Below are 16292 nucleotides of genomic sequence, written 5' to 3' on the forward strand. Positions count from 1 at the left end.
TATTAGGGCAGGGACTTTGTATTTATACTTCTTCATTTCCAGTATCTAGAACAGTGCTTTATATAATAGGCTCTTGAAAAATATTTGCTGAGCAAATATTACTTCAACATAAATGATTCTTTTAAACCTTAAATAGGCTATTAAATCTGGGGAAAAAAAAGACTGCATGGCCAAGGAACAGAATGGATAAATGAAAAGATAAGTAATTACACAAAGTGAAAGTGAAGTGTGAAAGGGTTAGTCACTCAGTCGTGTCCAACTCTTTGCAACTCCATGGATTGCAGCCTGCCAGGCTCCTCTGTCCATGGAATTCTCCAGGCAGGAATACTGGATGGAATTAATAATAGGGCAGCTAGAGTTTTGTAAAAGCTTGTGTGTCAGGTAGTACTCCATGTAAAAGTTTAAATAAGCTAAATTCATGCACAGTTACAGATATTTAGCTAGAGAACATTTAGCTAAAATGTGCTAGAGCACATTTAGCTATTTAGCTTCATCATAGCCTTGCAAATGACTGTATTCAGTGTTATTAAGAGACCTATTAATTGTATCCTAATGAATTAAGAGGTAGTAAAGCATGTGGAGCTACTGAGGGAAAGTGCTTTTTTTTTTTTTTTTTAATCCATCCAAGCTTTATTCGTGTTTGTAACACAATAAAATAATAATGCTTGTTTTAGTGAAATAAAATATTTTGGATCTGAATAGAAAGTACATTTGTCTATTTAGATCTTTATTTTTAAAATAATTAATCCTGAATATTCATTGGAAGGACTGATGCTGAAGCTGAAGCTCCAAATACTTCAGCCACCTGATGCAAAGAGGTGACTCATTGGAAAAGACCTTGATGCTGGGAAAGATTGAGGGCAGGAGGAGAAGGGGATGACAGAGGACGAGATGGTTGGATGGCATCACTGACTCAATGGACATGAGTTTGAGCAGGCTCCTGGAGCTAGAGAAGGACAGGGGAGCCTGGTGTGCTGCTGTCCACGGGGTTGCTAAGCATTGGACAGAACTTAGCAGCTGAACAACAACAATGTATTATCTTAATTCTCTATATTAAATTATGACTGTTAGACTGTAGCTAATTCATCATTCTTTAAGAGTTTAGCAAGAAGTGGGTACCTTTCACCTCAGCTCCACTTTACAGTGTGCAAAATAATTGACCACAATAAAGATATGAATTAAATTTAAAAAAGGCTCTTAGGAAGAAGATACATAAAGACAAGAAACTGGAACTTGAAAAAGAAGGTAAAGAATATTATGGAAACACTTTGTAGAAATGTTGTGAAAACACTGAGACAAAAGAAGTTCTTTCGCATGCTTCTAGTTTATTCAGAAACCAAAAATAAAAGAAGTTTAGCCCAGAAGTTGTAAGGATTGAATTAGAAACTCTCAATACAGGAGGAGGGAAGAAGTAGTCACTGAAAAACACAGTTTCAAACAGTTTAAAATTAGAAGGAAGCTTACCCAAATGAAGGAAGGCTGGGTGACCTACCAAATTTTACACACCATAAGTTATATCCAAGACCATCCCTGATTCTAAAGTCAAAAGCATATAGGGGAAAGGTCACCAGCTTCTAAGAATTGTTACTGGAAATAATGAAGCATTATAGGAACTGAATGCATGAGATATTGCTCTCCATTACATATTTCATCACGCAATCTAGGTCACAACGTACTGATCCTCACCTCAAAGTCTGGAATTCATAAAGTCATATCATATGACACATGCAGATCATTAAATATCCTAAGATTTCAAAACAAAATAATTATAATACCTTAAGTACAAATACTTAAGTAGATTTTAAGTATCTTAATCACACACACACACATACAAAGAGAGAGAGGGGGAGAGGGAGGGAGGGAGAAAGGAAGCTGAGGGTATAGAGAAGTCACAAACATAAAAATGAGAAGGTAAACTAATATTTACTGAGTGTTTTCTATGTGCTGTTCTCACATGTACTTGCATTATCTCATCTGATAAATATAATGATAAATCTAAGTCTATCCCTGGGATTCTGATCATGAAACTTCCTTGCAGGTAAGACTATGTTTCCTTAAGGGGTTTTAGTATTTTTAAAACAATGAATATACTTTAGCTACAGTCATATATGTGGTCATTAATACCAAATTATTTTTATTGTGAATTATGAATTAAAGTTCTAGTGTATATACTAAGGAAACCAGAATTGAAAGAGACACATGCACCCCAATGTTCATCGCAGCACTGTTTATAATAGCCAGGACATGGAAGCAACCTAAATGTCCGTCAGCAGATGAATGGATAAGAAAGCTATGGTACATATACACAATGGAGTATTACTCAACCATTAAAAAGAATACATTTGAATCAGTTCTAATGAGGTGGATGAAACTGGAGCCTATTATACAGAGTGAAGTAAGCCAGAAAGAAAAACACCAATACAGTATACTAATGCATATATATGGAATTTAGAAAGATGGTAACAATAACCCTGTATACGAGAGAGCAAAAAAAGACACTGATGTATAGAACAGTCTTTTGGACTCAGTGGGACAGGGAGAGGGTGGGATGATTTGGGAGAATGGCATTGAAACATGTATAATATCATATATGAAACGAGTCGCCATTCCAGGTTCCATGCACAATACTGGATGCTTGGGGCTGGTGAACTGGGATGACCCAGAGGGATGGTATGGGGAGGAAGGAGGGAGGAGGGTTCAGGATGGGTAACACATGTATACCTGTGGTGGATTCATTTTGATATATGGCAAAACCAATACAATATTATAAAGTTAAAAAATAAAATAAAATTAAAAAATAAAGTTCTAGTGTATATAAAGTGAAAGCGAAAGTTTCTCAGTCATGTCTGACTCTTTGCAACCCCATGGATTATAGAGTCCATGGAATTCTCCAGGCCAGAATACTGGAGTGGGTAGCCTTTCCCTTCTCCAGGGGATCTTCCCAACCAGGGATCGAACCTAGGTCTCCTGTACTGCAGTCAGATTCTTTACCAGTTGCACCACCAGGGAAGCTCAAGGAAAGAGGAGTCATGAAAAGTCAGGACAGTAATAGTGTTATTGTGCTGAAAGCAGTATGTACCTCAGGACACTTAAAAAGATAAGGAAAACCTTAAGGCAAAAGTGGAATAGGACTGCTGAACCCAACTGCGTAAGCGACCCACATACATGAATTGTGACACCATTACATAGGTCCATCATTTGTACTTTAAAGAGGAATTACATTTTAAAGCTTTTCTCTTCCACAGTTATCCTATAATTAAGTAGTCACAATGAATAGACTAGTCTCTGGTCTTCAGTTTTGGCCTACTTAATGCTGGTAGATCACAAAATCTTGTGGTTTAGCCAATGCCCAGGTATATATTAGATGATCAATAAATATCTGCAATTTGACATCTAGGTTATGGCAAAAGTTTCATAATAGAGTAAAAATTTCATTTCTAACATAGTGTTAAAGGATTCTTTATTTCAGGTGGGCAGAAAATATAAAGAAAAATCACCTGAGTTGAAAAAGTGCACAATTTATTCCAATTAGGGAACCATTAAATATGAGGAGAAAACTCAAAGATCTCAGAAGTCAGTCCTGCTCTATTTGACTCCATCTTTATAAAGAGTGCTGTGTATATTCTCAGAGACAGAAAGGAAAGATTATCTGTCATGTAGGATACAAATCATGCTTACTCAGGAATGCTGTCTTAATAGTAAATCAGTAGAAATTACTGCCTAGAAGAAGATATTATTCATTTTCAACAAGCTATCATTTGCAGGTGGGAACATATTTATCTTATTAATATGTACGGTACAAGTGTAATTCACCTTACCAAAGTGTTTATGTTCAGCCCTAGACAAAATGGGCTTCTTCATAGCTCCCTCTTTCTGTTCGAACACAATTTTCATGTCGTCTTCTCTCTTTAGGTCACCAAACCCAACCATCTTCTGTTCTAAACAACTCTGAGTTTGCATTTCCACATCCAGGCCTGCCTTCAAGTCTAATATGTTGTCCATCTGTAGCTAAATACATTGCTCCTAATTGATCTTTTCACATGTCAATCCACTACAGTTTATGTCTGCTGTCTCCTTTGGTAGGAAGGAAATCCCGGGATATGAGGACTAGATCTAGGTTAAGCACATTAAGACCTGGTAATGGAAGCTAGTGCCATTCTAAATATTTTGATGAGGGAATAATTTCTTGTCTGAAAGGTGGAACTATAGCTATCTGTGGCAACTAGCAAGGCAAACTTGCTGTTGCAGAACTTTAGGAAAGAATGTGATCTTTCTCAAAGAGGGTACCTAGAGGAACCAGAGATCAAATTGCCAACATCCACTGGATCATGGAAAAAGCAAGAGAGTTCCAGAAAAACATTTATTTCTGCTTTATTGACTATGCCCAAGCCTTTGACTGTGTGGATCACAATCAACTGTGGAAAATTCTGAAAGAGATGGGAATACCAGACCACCTGATCTGCCTCTTGAGAAACCTGTATGCAGGTCAGGAAGCAACAGTTAGAACTGGACATGGAACAACAGACTGGTTCCAAATAGGAAAAGGAGTACATCAAGCCTGTATATTGTCACCCTGCTTATTTAACTTCTATGCAGAGTACATCATGAGAAACGCTGGGCTGGAAGAAGCACAAGCTGGAATCAAGATTGCCAGGAGAAATATCAATAACCTCAGATATGCAGATGACACCACCCTTATGGCAGAAAGTGAAGAAGAACTAAAAAGCCTCTTGATGAAAGTGAAAGAGGAGAGTGAAAAAGTTGGCTTAAAGCTCAACATTCAGAAAACGAAGATCATGGCATCTGGTCCCATCACTTCATGGCAAATAGATGGGGAAACAGTGGAAACAGTGTTAGACTTTATTTTTGGGGGCTCCAAAATCACTGCAGATGGTGACTGCAGCCATGAAATTAAAAGACGCTTACTCCTTGGAAGGAAAGTTATGACCAACCTAGACAGCATATTCAAAAGCAGAGACATTACTTTGCCAACAAAGGTCCCTCTAGTCAAGGCTATGGTTTTGCCAGTGGTCATGTATGGATGTGAGAGTTGGACTGTGAAGAAAGCTGAGCGCCAAAGAATTGATGCTTTTGAACTGTGGTGTTGGAGAAGACTCTTGAGAGTCCCTTGGACTGCAAGGAGATCCAACCAGTCCATCCTAAAGGAGATCAGTCCTGGGTGTTCATTGGAAGGACTGATGCTGAAGCCGAAACTCCAATACTTTGGTCACCTCATGCAAAGAGTTGACTCATTGGAAAAGACCCTGATGTTGGGAGAGATTGGGGGCAGGAGGAGAAGGGGATGACAGAGCATGAGATAGCTGGATGGCATCACCGACTCGATGGACATGAGTTTGGGTAAACTCCGGGAGCTGGTGATGGACAGGGAGGCCTGGCGTGCTGCGATTCATGGGGTCGCAAAGAGTCGGACATGACTAAGCGACTAAACTGAACTGAACTGAACTGAGGGAGCTGGTGGTACATCTCCAAGGGATACATTTTTAAAAAGAGTAGTGAAGGCAGTGGTAATTGTGTTTCAAATGTAAGGCTGTATTCTATAATCATCTGGAAGTAAACTCAGTAGTCATTAGCAGTTTAACCATTTAAGCAGAAATTGTGGGTTTCTTCCTATGTTTGTATTGGCAAATATACTAATGCATTAGTCAAGTTACTTTCTGTAGTTTCTTCACAAACATACACTCCTGAAAAAAAAAAAGTGAGTGTGTGTATATTCACACACATATATATTGTTTAGCTGCCAAGTCATGTCCAACGCTGGTGACTCCATGGACTGTAGCCCATCAGGCTCCTCTGTCTATGGGATCTCTCAGGTAAGAATACTGGAATAGGTTGCCATTTCCTTCAGCTATACATGAAGAACTTTAGGGATATAAGAGAATATATTATATTTTTTAATATAAATTTATTTATTTTAATTGGAGGCTAATTACAATATTTTATTGGTTTTGCCATACATCACCATGAATCCACCACGGGTATACACGTGTTCCCCATCCTGAACCCCCCTCCCGCCTCTCTCCCCGTACCTTCCCTCTGGGTCATCCCAGTGCACCAGCCCCAAGCATCCTGTATCATGCATCGAACCTGGACTGGCAATTCATTTCCTATATGATATTATACATGTTTCAATGCCATTCTCCCAAATCGTCCCACCCTCTCCCTCTCCCACAGAGTCCAAAGACTGTTCTATACATATGTGTCTCTTTTGCTGTCTCGCATACAGGGTTATCGTTACCATCTTTCTAAATTCCATATATATGTGTTAGTATACTGTATTGGTGTTTTTCTTTCTGGCTTACTTCACTTTGTATAATAGGCTCCAGTTTCATCCACCTCATTAGAACTGATTCAAATGTATTCTTTTTAATGGCTGAGTAATACTCCATTGTGTATATGTACCAAAGCTTTCTTATCCATTCATCTGCTGATGGACATCTAGGTTGCTTCCATGTCCTGGCTATTATAAACAGTGCTGTGATGAACATTAGGGTACACGTGTCTTTCAATTCTGTTTTCCTCAGTTTGTATGCCCAGCAGTGGGATTGCTGGGTCATAAGGCAGTTCTATTTCCAGTTTTTTAAGGAATCTCCACACTGTTCTCCATAGTGGCTGTACTAGCTTGCATTCCCACCAACAGTGTAAGAGGTTTCCCTTTTCTCCACAGCCTCTCCAGCATTTATTGCTTGTGGACTTTTGGATAGCAGCCATTCTGACTGGTGTGAAATGGTACCTCATAGTGGTTTTGATTTGCATTTCTCTGATAATGAGTGATGTTGAGGATTTTTTCATGTGTTTGTTAGCCATCTGTATGACTTCTTTGGAGAAATGTCTGTTTAGTTCTTTGGCCCATTTTTTATTTGGTCATTTATCTTTCTGGAATTGAGCTGCAGGAATTGCTTGTATATTTTTGAGATTAGTTGATTGTCAGTTGCTTCATTTACTATTATTTTCTCCAGGATATAATAAGAGAATCTATTAGAATTCCACTTTGTCATAGGTCTCAACATTCCTGCCTTTTAATTTTTATTTATTTATTCATTCATTCATTCAACTGACATTGAGATCTTATTATATGTCCAACAATCATCTTTGTGCTGAATACAGAAAATTTTTTAATAGAGCTATTTTATAGGTCAAAGTTCAGGTGATTAAGGAATGGGTGTATAGATGAGGGTGAGAGATAGTCATATAGTCACATGGGAAAGGAACTAGCAAATGATAGCCAAAAAAAGAACCATTCTAAGAGCACAGTCTTCCTTTGGCAAACATGGGAGATTGGTTCCAAGACCCCTCTAAATACTAAGCAAAATCCATGGATGTTTAAGTCCCCCATATAAAATGGTGGAGTATTTGCCTAAACTATGCACATCTTCCTATATACTTTAAATCATCTCTGAATCACTTATATTACCTAATACAACGTAAACGCTATGTGGAAGTTAGTCACTGAGTTGTGTCCAACTCTTTGCAATCCCATGGACTGTAGCCCACCAGGCTCCTCTGTTTGTGGAATTCTCCAGGCAAGAATATTGGAATGGGAAACCATTCCCTTCTCCAGAGAATCTTCCCAATCCAGGGATCGAACCCAGGTCTCCTGCATTTCAGGCAGGTTCTTTACCACCTGAGCCACTAGGGAAGCCCGAAGGCTATGTAAATAGTTGTAAATAAAATGTAAGTGCTATATAAATAGTTTTTTTTTTGGAACTTTCTGGATTTTTTTCCCAATATTTTCTACCCACAATGGTTTCAATCAGGAATGCAGAATCCATGGATATGGAGGCCTGACTGTATAGCAAAATATATAATATATATATTTTTTTCCAAAAAGATATACATAGGATGGAACAAGAAAATATAGAACAAGGTAAAGGACAACATCTGTTTTCTAAGATAATATCTAGGTTAGAGTTTTATTTCAAAATCCAAGTACAATTTGGGGAGAATAGATTTTAACATGATTTCTAAATATTGTACCAACACATTTTTAGAGTGATCTAATGACATTACTCATTCTGGTCTTTCCCAAGTAACTTGTTTATGCTTTGCATCAACTGAAGAATTCAGTTCAATACAACAGTTCAGTTCAGTTCAGTTCAGTCACTCAGTTGTGTCCAATTTTTTGCAACCCCATGAACCACACCACACCAGGCCTCCCTGTCCATCACCAACTCCCAGAGTCCACCCAAACCCATGTTCATCGAGTTGGTGATGCCATCCAACCATCTCATACTCTGTCATCCCCTTCTCCTCCTGCCTTCAATCTTTCCCAGCATCAGGGTCTTTTCAAATGAGTCAACTCTTTGCATGAGGTGGCCAAAGTATTGGAGTTTCAGCTTCAATATCAGTTCTTCCAATGAACACCCAGGACTGATCTGCTTTAGGATGGACTGGTTGGATCTCCTTGCAGTCCAAGGGACTCTCAAGAGTCTTCTCCAACACCACAGTTCAAAAGCATCAATTCGTTGGCGCTCAGCTTTCTTCACAGCCCAACTCTCACATCCATATATGACCACTGGCAAAACCATAGCCTTGACTAGACGGATCTTTGTTGGCAAGGTAATCTCTCTGCTTTTTAATATATTGTCTCAGTTCAGTTCAGTTGCTTAGTCATGTCCGACTCTTTGTAATGCCATGAATCGCAGCATGCCAGGCCTCCCTGTCCATCACCAACTCCCAGAGTTCACCCAGACTCACATCCATCGAGTCAGTGATGCCACCCAGCCATCTCATGCTCTGTCGTCCCCTTCTCCTCCTGCCCCCAATCTCTCCCAGCATCAGAGTCTTTTCCAATGAGTCAACTCTTTGCATGAGGTAGCCAAAGTACTGGAGTTTCAGCTTTAAAATCATTCCTTCCTAAGAAATCCCAGGGCTGATCTCCTTCAGAATGGACTGGTTGGATCTCCTTGCAGTCCAAGGGACTCTCAAGAGTCTTCTCCAATACCACAGTTCAAAAGCATCAATTCTTTGGCACTCAGCCTTCTTCACAGTCCAACTCTCACATCCATACATGACCACTGGCAAAACCATAGCCTTGACTAGAGGGACCTTTGTTGGCAAAGTAATGTCTCTGCTTTTGAATATGCTGTCTAGGTTGGTCATAACTTTCCTTCCAAGGAGTAAGCGTCTTTTAATTTCATGGCTGCAGTCACCATCTGCAGTGATTTTGGAGCCCCCAAAAATAAAGTCTAACACTGTTTCCACTGTTTCCCCATCTATTTGCCATGAAGTGATGGGACCAGATGCCATGATCTTCGTTTTCTGAATGTTGAACCTTAAGCCAACTCTTTCACTCTCCACTTTCACTTTCATCAAGAGGCTTTTTAGTTCTTCTTCACTTTCTGCCATAAGGGTGGTGTCATCTGCATATCTGAGGTTATTGATATTTCTCCTGGCAATCTTGATTCCAGCTTGTGCTTCTTCCAGCCCAGCGTTTCTCATGATGTACTCTGCATAGAAGTTAAATAAGCAGGGTGACAATATACAGGCTTGATGTACTCCTTTTCCTATTTGGAACCAGTCTGTTGTTCCATGTCCAGTTCTAACTGTTGCTTCCTGACCTGCATACAGGTTTCTCAAGAGGCAGATCAGGTGGTCTGGTATTCCCATCTCTTTCAGAATTTTCCACAGTTGATTGTGATCCACACAGTCAAAGGCTTGGGCATAGTCAATAAAGCAGAAATAAATGTTTTTCTGGAACTCTCTTGCTTTTTCCATGATCCAGTGGATGTTGGCAATTTGATCTCTGGTTCCCCTGCCTTTTCTAAAACCAGCTTGAATATCAGGAAGTTCACGGTTCACATATTGCTGAAGCCTGGCTTGGAGAATTTTGAGCATTACTTTACTAGTGTGTGAGATGAGTGCAATTGTGCGGTAGTTTGAGCATTCTTTGGCATTGCCTTTCTTTGGGATTGGAATGAAAAGTGACCTTTTCCAGTCCTGTGGCCACTGCTGAGTTTTCCAAATTTGCTGGCATATTGAGTGCAGCACTTTCACAGCATCATCTTTCAGGATTTGAAAGAGCTCAACTGGAATTCCATCACCTCCACTAGCTTTGTTTGTAGTGATGCTTTCTAAGGCCCACTTGACTTCACATTCCAGAATGTCTGGCTCTAGGTCAGTGATCACACCATCGTGATTGTCTGGGTCGTGAAGATCGTTTTTGTATAGTTCTTTTGTGTATTCTTGCCATCTCTTCTTAATATCTTCTGCTTCTGTAAGGTCCATACCATTTCTGTCCTTTATCGAGCCCATCTTTGTATGAAATGTTCCCAAGATATCTTTAATTTTCTTGAAGAGGTCTCTAGTCTTTCCCATTCTGATGTTTTTCTCTGTTTCTTTGCATTGACTGCTGAAGAAGGCTTTCTTATCTCTTCTCGCTATTCTTTGGAACTCTGCATTCAGATGCTTGTATCTTTCCTTTGCTCCTTTGCTTTTTGCTTCTCTTCTTTTCACAGCTATTTGTAAGGCCTCCACAGACAGCCATTTTGCTTTTTTGCATTTCTTTTCCACGAGGATAGTCTTGATCCCTGTCTCCTGTACAATGTCACGAACCTGATTCCATAGTTCATCAGGATTGTCTAGGTTGGTCATAACTTTCCTTCCAAGGAGTAAGTGTCTTTTAATTTCATGGCTGCAATCACCATCTGCAGTGATTTTGAAGCCCCCAAAAATAAAGTCAACCACTGTTTCCACTATTTCCCCATCTATTTGCCATGAAATGATGGGACTGGATGCCATGATCTTCGTTTTCTGAATGTTGAGCTTTAAGCCAACTTTTTCACTCTCCTCTTTCACTTTCATCAAGAGGCTCTTTAGTCTTCTTCAATACAATAACATATATTCTCTAAATGTTTTATATACAAATTATATATACATATATTTTATATAGAAATATACTATATACATGCTTTATATACAAATATATATATACACACACATATATATATTTGGCTTTAGGGAAGAAATTGCAAAAGAACCTGAAGTTGGGTAATAAGATAGTCAGTGTAAAATGGAAGCCACTCAGATGAATAAAGTGAGTTCTAGAAGAGGAAAAGATAAACAGTGATTTTTCAAGTATAAGTTAAGTCCAAGCTGAAACAGAGGCAAGAAAACCTAAAGTATTTATATGTAAAGACAAGTGACAAGCAATCACCATAATGATTTTTCTGGAATGGAGTTCTGCTAATCTCTCCTCTAAGTCTCACACCAACTGTTCTGGCTCTTGTAATGCTCTTTGAAATGGTATGTGTGTGAGTACAAGCAGCTGAATTGTCAAGAAGAAATTTTTTCTTATGTTTTTAAAAACCCAAAATGACTTTTGGTTAGTCATGATTAATATTCAGAAAGAAAAATATTTATGCTTTCATTGTTATTTATGATTCAACTAATGTATCAGACATGGATAGATTTGTTTGTATGCTGGGGGATGGGGACAGGGGCCTCCAAAGTAAGACTGCAAAGCCCCTTATCTCTGACTCAGAAAAATGTGCTTCTGGAGAGAAAAAATCTATTTCATTACAGATTTTATAAATGGCTTGAAACAACAACAAAAATAAGAATTTAACTACCAGTCTTCTGCTTGCTCCCTTTGAGGTCTCTCTCAGAATCAAAAAACAGTAAATGAATTTTTAACCCAATTATTCTGAACAAATGCATCTCTTATATCCAGAGTCTCAGCTATAGTTGCCATTTTGCTGACCTCACTCTTACTTCCTGACAGGTGATGGCAGGTCAAATATATTCAACTATGATCACATTTCCTGTCTCTCTCTACTTCCTTGATTCTTTATCATTAAGCAATCAGTTTGAGTCATTCAAGAGTCAGCTCAAATGTTTCCTGCTGTGTGAAGCCCTCTGTGACACCCCCTCCCTAGGTAGAATCAATTTCTCCCTACTCAGAATCCCCATAATAATTTGCTTGTATGTTTCCTCCTCCCCTGATGCCACACTCAGCAGCTGGAGGATAGAAATGATCCATTACTCTATTTTTCTATCTCAAGGAGCCTAGAAAAGGGGAGAGGATGAAGAAGGAACTGGGGGAAGAAGAAAAGGCTAAGAAGCAAATCTTAATAACAGCTAAGATATACTGAGTGCTCATCCATGCCAAAATATATAGTATCCGTAGTCTATGTATTCATTTCATTTAATCAAACAGTGGGCCAAGCACCACACATATGCCATTGTTTTCAGTCCTCACAGAATCCCATAAACTAGTAGCTATTCATATCACCATTTTATGGCCAACGAAAGGAAGATTCAGAGAGGTTAAATAACCTGCCCAAGGTCAAACAGCTAGCAAGTTACACAAAGGATGTAAAGCCATGTCAAACCAGTTCTCAAGTCTGTGATCTAAACAGCCATGAAATGCTATCAATTTGTGGAGATTGAAGGAATCTGGCAAATGTAGTTTCATTGTTAAAAATATACACTCTTAGGAGAGATGGTAATGGTAGCAGGTAGGGTAAAATGCCTAGCCTGGAGACTGAGGAGATAAACCGCAGCAATGAGAAAAATTATAGAAGATGCTGCATAGACAGTGACAAGATGGAGAGGTTATTGCCATATGTGATAATAGATAATAACTCTGGGCTTATGGATTATGACTCACAGTTCATTCTGGTACAAAGCTTAGTTCCCAACCAGATGTAATTGCACTTTCTCTATGCCCTAATCAGAATGGTGGTTAACTTGAGATATGGTCCTGCTTCCACATGGGCCTGCAAGTTGTGACAGTATCAGAATCTCCAGGGCCAGCTTCGGCCTTATCAAGTCAAAGGAAAAGCCACAGGTGAGCACCACTGGGATGTCTCCTAGTAGCCTATTCTCTGAATCCTGCTAATACTTGTCCAGACTGAAAACCCATCCTCCACTGATAGTGCTTGTTCACAGATCAGTAGAGGGTTATATATATTGGTTCACATTCTGAATGGCCTGCAGTGGCTTACCTGGAGACAGCATCAGAAATAGAGCTGTCAATCACAGAGGAACCTTCTAGAGTAGAAGATGCCAGCCCCTGAAGCACTGCTGTCTGGGGAAGAGTTAGTGAGGGTGTCTGCTGGTGTGTCATACTCCAAACTAAGAGCTGCTAATTACACATGTTCCCTTCAAACTATGGTCCATACTTCCCTAGGAGGGTTATTGTGTTCTATAACAGCTACAACAAAATTACAAGTTGTAACAACAATAACAACAAAAGCAGCAACAATCAGCAGTTATTAAACAGTTTCAGTGGGCTATGAACTCTCATGTGCTTTACATCTGTTAACCCATAAAATAAAGATAAATATATAAAGATGTGAAGATATAAATTCAAACATCAGCCATACATAGCTCAAACTCAATCAATCCTCATACCTCTGTCCAAATCACCCAATTATCAGTCAGAATCCAGGAAACTTGAACCCTGGTGTCCTCAGACCCCAGGTTAGGGGATGTTTATGCCAGTAAACAGTGACAAAACCTAGTGTAGAATGGTAGCAAACCTTTAACAAATTTTCTAACGTTGGATTGGGCATGAATCTCTTTAATTTAGAGAAGGGCATCCATGAGTAGAATTTGAGACCATAAAATCCAAGATCATCTTTAACCTAAAAGTAAATTTTGAGGGAAAATTGTTGGTAAAGCAGTTACAGTCATCACTTTTTGCTGGAAGGATATTTAAGAAGACTTAAAGTTAATAAAACAAATTCAAATAATGGATGTTTGTGAACAGGAAACAATTGCCCAGTTATTTGACAAGCAAGAAGAGTATCCTGGCAGCTAAAAGAAATGTTTTATTGGCCTCTCATCCATGCACCAACCAATATCTTTTCTTGTATTTAATGTCACCCACTTCCAAAGAAGTCATCTAAAAATACTATTTGATTCACATCCAAGTAGAAAAACGTGTCCTTTGGATTCAGACATAAAGGATCTAATGCTCTAGGATATGGCTCGAGAGGAAAGGAGACAACACTTGACTGTGGTATCAGCAAAAGTTTCTTTGCAACCCCAGTAAAAATTAAATTGTGCCAAAGGCAGTCTTCTAATTTCTCTATCAACAGAATATGCTTTGTATTCTTATTCTCACTCCCCAAATCTCTACTCTGATATCTTGTAAGGTCAAATTTATTTGCAGCTTACTTTAAAAAAATCCTAATAAAAAACTTGCCACTTATTACCTATTTTAAGATCAACCTCATTTTTTAGATACAGTTTCTGATCTACATGCACCTATTTACAATGTGGCCTCTGAAATACCTCTTGCTCATTATTATATTTTTGAGAGAAAAATATAAGGTAATGTTAAAATGAAGTTAGACTATTAGCTCATGTGTATGGATGTTACATCTTCCTGCTTCACCAAAACTCTAAATCCAGACAAGTCTTTAGAAACAAGATAGCAATGCTATAAATATCAATATGTTTACACATATTTATATAAGACATATGAGATTTTCATCTCTTTATTCATCACAGTTAGATTTTAAAATGGGAATAATTTTTGTCTTATTTTGTGTATGTATTTTTATTATGTGTATATATATATATATATATATACACATATATAGGACATATACATGTGCATTCAGTTCAGTTCACTCACTCAGTCATGTCCGACTCTTTGAGACCCCATGAATTGCAGCATGCCAGGCCTCCCTGTCCATCACCATCTCCTGGAGTTCACCCAAACCCATGTCCATTGAGCCAGTGATGCCATCCAACCATCTCATTCTCTGTCATCCCTTTCTCCTCCTGCCCTCAATCTTTCCCAGCATCAGGGTCTTTTCAAATGTCAGTTCTTCCCATCAGGTGGCCAAAGTATTGGAGTTTCAGCTTCAGTATAAATCCTTCCAATAAATATTCAGGACTGATTTCCTTTAGGATGGAGTGGTTGGATCTCCTTGCAGTCCAAGGGACTCTCAAGAGTCTTCTCCAACACTACAGTTCAAAAGCATCAATTCTTCGGTGCTCAGCTTTCTTTATAGTTCAACTCTCACATCCATACATGACTACAGGAAAAATCATAGCCTTGACAAGTCAGACCTTTGTTGGCAAAGTAATGTCTCTGCTTTTGAATATGCTGTCTAGGTTGGTCATAACTTTCCTTCCAAGGAGTAAGCGTCTTTTAATTTCATGGCTGCAGTCACCATCTGCAATGATTTTGGAGCCCAGAAAAATAAAGTCTAACACTGTTTCCCCATCTATTTGCCATGAAGTGATAGGACCAGATGCCATGATCTTCGTTTTCTGAATGTTGAACCTTAAGCCAACTCTTTCACTCTCCACTTTCACTTTCATCAAGAGGCTTTTTAGTTCCTCTTCACTTTCTGCCATAAGGGTGGTGTCATTTGCATATCTGAGGTTACTGATATTTCTCCCAGAAATCTTGATTCCAGCTTGTGCTTCTTCCAGCCCAGCGTTTCTCATGATGTACTCTGCATAGAAGTTAAATAAGCAGGGTGACAATATACAGGCTTGATGTACTCCTTTTCCTATTTGGAACCAGTCTGTTGTTCCATGTCCAGTTCTAACTGTTGCTTCCTGACCTGCATACAGGTTTCTCAAGAGGCAGATCAGGTGGTGTGGTATTCCCATCTCTTTCAGAATTTTCCACAGTTGATTGTGATCCACACAGTCAAAGGCTTTGGCATAGTCAATAAGGCAGAAATAGACATTTTTCTGGAACTCTCTTGCTTTTTTGATGATCCAGCGGATGTTGGCAATTTGCTCTCTGGTTCCTCTGCCTTTTCTAAAACCAGCTTGAATATCTGGAAGTTCACAGTTCACGTATTGCTGAAGCCTGGCTTGGAGAATTTAAGCATCACTTTACTAGTGTGTGAGGTGAGTGCAATTGTGCAGTAGTTTGAGCATTCTTTGGCACTACCTTTCTTTGGGATTGGAATGAAAAGTGTCATTTTCCAGTCCTGTGGCCACTGCTGAGTTTTCCAAATTTGCTGGCATATTCAGTGCAGCACTTTCACAGCATCATCATTCAGGATTTGAAAGAGCTCAACTGGAATTCCATCACCTCCACTAGCTTTGTTTGTAATGATGATTCCTAAGGCCCACTTGACTTCACATTCCAGGATGTCTGGTTCTAGGTAAGTATCCATGCCTCTATACGCACACATGTTTATATTTATATGTATATCTCTATTAAAAAAAAACTTACAAAACTGAATCAAATTGGTAGACATCTAGTAATTGCTAAAAAAAGCAAAGAATAACCTCAGTGTTCAGAGAAGGCAATGGCAACCCACTCCAGTACTGTTGCCTGGAGAATCCCATGG

The sequence above is a fragment of the Bubalus bubalis genome, chromosome 1, assembly GCF_019923935.1.
Source record: "Bubalus bubalis isolate 160015118507 breed Murrah chromosome 1, NDDB_SH_1, whole genome shotgun sequence".
NCBI classification, from domain to species: Eukaryota; Metazoa; Chordata; class Mammalia; order Artiodactyla; family Bovidae; genus Bubalus; species Bubalus bubalis.